The 4,991-nt window shown below is 40.1% G+C and overlaps 1 long non-coding RNA gene across 1 annotated transcript; it reads right to left on the bottom strand.

Moving 5' to 3' along the window:
- Positions 1–2,528: 2,528 nt before the first annotated feature.
- Positions 2,529–4,084, bottom strand: LOC121042470 (uncharacterized). The gene is made up of 2 exons (XR_005796242.1): positions 3,778–4,084; positions 2,529–3,729 (listed from the first exon to the last, which is right to left on the bottom strand). It is a non-coding gene; the product is annotated as an uncharacterized LOC121042470 (long non-coding RNA).
- Positions 4,085–4,991: the final 907 nt, after the last annotated feature.

The raw sequence follows: 4,991 nt of genomic DNA, 5'->3' as shown, positions 1-4,991 counted from the left end.
TTTCATGGGATGGCTTCTGGATGTACCTTAAGGAAGCTACTCCCAGGGGCTCAAGCTCCCAGCCCCTGTGCCTCAGTGGGACTATGCTTGTAAAAGCTGTTAGAATATCTGCTTACACTGTGACCCAAAGACCGAAGTTTGTAAGAATCGTCCCTGGGACACTCATATAAGGTGCAAAGGAAAAAAGACAGAGCCCCAAAATAAATGAGGAACATCGTGTCTAAGTTAAAGAGATGGGAACTTGAAGGCAGCTTTCATTAAAACAAGAAAAAAAAGAAGTCAATGAGGTAGCATTACTTGAAACTAAATGATTATATAGAGCAAAAAAAATTTTAACTGCTAGGACCATCATACCTGTAATATCTGTAATTAGTAATTGCACTGTGGATTTTTGAAATGGTTGTAGAAAATGCCTTTTTAGCTCTCCTGGGGAGATTAAACACAAATCAAAGCTCTGTCCAACTCAGGGATGTTGAAAATCCTCTGTGCCTGGTTAGTGAGTCAGAACCATGGAGGAACATTGAGTAGGAGGAAAGCAAATCAGAGATGCAACCACACAGGCTATGAAAATGTGGAGGGGGCAACTGACACAGTATAAAAAGATGACTTCAGTAGGTGTATTATCTGGGGGGGGGGGGGGGGGGGGGGGGATGCAGTCCAGTGATTCGCGAGCATCTCCTTGAAGTTAAAATGTAGTAAGCTCAGAAAAAGTTTCAAGTAAGCCAAATATGGCTCACGGATGACATGCGAAGGAAACAATAACAATTATGGTCATTATTAGACTTCCAAACTATGAGGCGCTAAGTGAACTCAACGTAAGCCAAAGCCCCGTAAGGCACTAGGAGCAATAAAGGGTCTCCATAGAATCTTCCAAAAGATTGCCAAGCCGAGAGTGCGGCCCCATGTATGCAAGGCCTGAAATAAGGGTGGTGACAAACATATTCGAGGGGAAATGAGCCAAGAGCGTTGGACAGTGTTGAGATTATCCCTCTTCATCTGCTTTGGAATGGCTTTCCAAAGCTGTAGCCTAGCCAGTTGGGAGGCTGCATTTGATCAGAAGTAATTATACCCTTTTGATGAAATATTTTAGCTCTCTTTCATTGCATTGCAGTTTCCAGGGTGTTCCTCCTATGAACCTATGAACCCAGAAGACAGGCCAGGAGCACAGCATGTGGCACAAAGGTCCCTTCTCGCTGTCTGGTGGAGGGCTTTTTACACTACATGGCTGAAATGCAAAAGATAACCAAATTGAAATCCAACATTTGTATCTTTCAAATTCTCATCACCGTACTTAAAACTGCCTGAGATAATCAATTCTCTGAAGTTTCATAAATTTTTGGACAAAGTTTTATTCTTTACCAAACCCTTAAATCACATATATTTAAAAAAAAAATAGGAAATAAATTGATAGGAGTTATGGTTTACCTGAGTGATTTAAAATTTGATACATATACCTCACAAATAAATGCAATAAAAAACCATACGGATGCTAAGTGCAGCCGATATGAATGGTCAACTTATCTTCTGGAAAATTTAAACGATAGAAAGACTAACAGTCTAACTAAAACTCCAAGGGAATGATTGAATTTTGAATTTGTCAGATTCTTTTTAATTCTCCAGAATCTTGTTCAAATTTCACTTCCCATTTTCTCAGGAACATATAGACACCCAAGCTTAGATGAGATTATCACTCCATCCTTTAATTAATGATAAATGTTGTCTTATGTGGTACAGGGTGGATGAATTTCACAGAATAATACGGTTCCTTAGTTCAAAATAGTCTAAGTATTTCTCTGCCTTAAGTGAACACTGAGAGAGGGTTCATTTTTTTTCCAGAAATGCTCAAACCCTTGCTCCCTGTGTTGCAAGAAAGCTCAAGTGTAGATTTGTGTCTGATGAATATCTCTCTCCAGCACCCAGCAAAGGGCCAGGAACAGAGTCAATAGCCAGAACTGATGGCTCCTCTTGCCAAGTCCAGAGGGTCTGAACGTGGGTCCATGCTGGTAGCTTCTAATTGCTTCAGCTATTGCAAATGTATCATGATCAGTGATGAAGACTTCGTATCTCTTGAGCTCTTCTTTTTGGAAACACGTTTGGGCCGGGGCAAGAACCGAAATACCCTTCGCTCATCTTAGTGTTTGCCCTGGCCTTCATTAACACGGTACTGGACCACACAGGACACAGTTGACAGTCACTAAGCTAGACTACTTAGAGACTGCATGCACTCAAGCTGTCCCCAGGCGCAGGGAAAGCCTGGAGATCCTCGGGTTGGCCGTTTCATTGGAACGCCAACCTTGAGAAGAGATATACGGCAAGACATTTAGAAAACCCAGTGGCCCACTGCAGAATTCTGAGATGTTGCGCCTCTGGATTGACCCTATAATGCTTTGAAGAGAAGAAACGAGGATGTCCAGTTTTGACATCCTTCCTAACAGCACAATGAATGTGATGTTTAGGTTATACCCCAATGAAAATAGCTGAAGATAAGAGAATTTAGATCTGACTTTAATTACAACCTTTGGGCCCCCAAAGAACTTTGGATACCGTCGAAGTTTTGGGTTTGGTTTTTTTTTTTTTTTTTCATTATCTGTTATATATCTAGCTTCCTCGCTAGATAGTGAATGTCTTAAGAGTAAGCGCTGTGTTTCATTCACCTTTGCCGGTTCTGCATCACCTAATAAGTTTAGTTTTCAGGATAGCCACCCAGCAGGAACTTAAGTAGGTTTGTATTGAATTAACATATAGTCAAATCTGAGCTTGCCACAGTGTCAGATATTGACTTGTTATTTGCATATCCAATAATCTTTGCCGGCATCCTCATTGACAGCAGCATGTCAATTGCACAGGCAGATCAATTAAGACCCAGGTCAACCACAGATGTCGGCATCAATGCCTGAATTCGCGAAAGTTGCCGCTAATAAAGTTTGGATTATTGTTGTGGTGCAACCGTCAGCCAGAATAGTTTTTAAAAGGAAAACTTCCAGTATCTAACTGGATGGAATATTTAAGGAGAGAACATTCAGTGTTCATTTTTTTTTTAATGGAATACAAAGAAAATAGAGATAGCTATATGGCCCCAGCGTGGTGGAGTCTTTTCCGCGCATGAAGCGATTAAAGACATCATAAAGAAAATTCTTGGCAAATTTGATTACACAAAAATATTAGTACTTCTAAAAACTAAGTTAATATTTTTTTAAAAAATAACAAAAATCTGCCTATTCCCGATGCTGTCCTGTGGAGGGAATTGGGACAAATGTGATTTAAAAAAAAAGAAGAAGAAGTAAGCAATTTATAAGAGCTTAAAATCTTAAATTGATGAACTAAGAATAGATTTGAAAGAGAAATTTAAATCCCTGATCCTATCTTAGAATGAGCCTGTAAATGACCTCTGGCATGTACGTTTCCTAATGACGAATCTCGCCGAGGTTTAGGAGAGTGAAATAATAATCTTTAATTAAAACTAGTATTTAATGCTCTGGTTCATTCAAGAAAACCCGTTGCTAGACTTTTTTTTTTTTTTTAACATTATATTTGTAACCAAGTTAAAATAACTAGATGCCTGGCTTTCTTACTGACGATGAAGGTAAGGCCTTGTATGAACAGAAAAGTCTTTGGGGTTTCAGCTTAGAAAATTTGAAAAAGTAGTTTCTGATGCGACTCTGCCTATAAAATTTATTTTCTGAATACAGTTACAAAGCCCAGGCTCTTACATACGGTAAGGGTAATCACCTTTCAAAATAAATACTAGTTCCACCCAAAATACCCGAGGGTAATCACCTTTCAAAATAAATACTAGTTCCGCCCAAAATACCCGCCGTGAGACATTGATTGTGCTTGAGAGGGAGGTTCTAGAGTTGCACTGAATGGTGCACTCACTCCCTGGACTATGGTCTTTGTTTTCTTATAGAGGCACAAGACCACATACTTTGAAAATTATCCCTGTTAAATGTTTGGTTCATACCACAGCCTTATCCGAAAGCAAGACACTCCTTTTTGCTGTTTTAATTTTAAGTTTGTTTATTTATTTTGAGAGAGAGAGAGCACAAGCAGGGGAGGGGCAGAGAGAGGGAGAGACTGAATCCCAAACAGGCTCTGCACCATCAGCACAGAGCCCGATGTGGGGCTCGAACTCACAAACTGTGAGATCACGCCCCAGGCTGAGATCAAGAGTCTGATGCTGAACTGACTGCATCACCCAGGTGCCCCATGACGCTCCTGGTGAGAACACCAAATGATAAAAAATGAAAGGGGGAAAAATAATCATTTCAACTAGTTTCACTTTTGCTTCTTACTTGGCCATCTAGGCCTGCCAGGGGTAGCAGAAAGGAAGGAGACTTTGTTCTTCCCGGACAGTCAAGGTGGGAAAGCCTGTGGAGATCATGAAACACAATCCCTTTATTCTGCAAAGAAACTGAGGCTAAGAGTAACTGTCCTGACACAAAGACATTGATTGAAAGTTTTAGTTTCGTTCAGCTTGTTTGCCATGAGGTTGTTTTCAAAACAAACATCATATTTTACTTAAATCACTCTGGATTTTAGACATGACAAACCCATCTGTGTCTTGGGGGGGTAGTGGGGAGAGCTTACTTAAAATACGGCAGGTGCCAGTATTAGGATAGTCCAAAAGAAAGCTTGTTAATGCTAACCAGTATGTATTGCATGGCTCTTGCCCAACACTAAGTTCATCAGCGAGTTATTAAAAAAAAAAAGAACACAAGCTTTGAAGCCAGACAAATGAGAATGTAAAGCTTCGTTCTATAGCTTACTAGTCTCAACAATTACCTCGGACGTTATTGAACCTCTCTGGACCTCAGTTTCCTCATCTGTAAAACATACAGAGAGAATATTTTCGAAATTATTGCAAGAATAGGATGATACAACCCCTGAAAAACAATTTCGGTAATCGATACTCAATAGATATTGGCTGTCCTCTGTGGTGAAGGGGTTCACAGAACCCTTGCTCGTTCTCTACAGGCACATTTGTCACTAGA

This window comes from Herpailurus yagouaroundi, unplaced genomic scaffold, assembly GCF_014898765.1.
Source record: "Herpailurus yagouaroundi ecotype Mexico unplaced genomic scaffold, PumYag 185, whole genome shotgun sequence".
In the NCBI taxonomy this organism is placed as follows: domain Eukaryota; kingdom Metazoa; phylum Chordata; class Mammalia; order Carnivora; family Felidae; genus Herpailurus; species Herpailurus yagouaroundi.
This window is presented reverse-complemented; position numbering and strand designations above follow the sequence as displayed.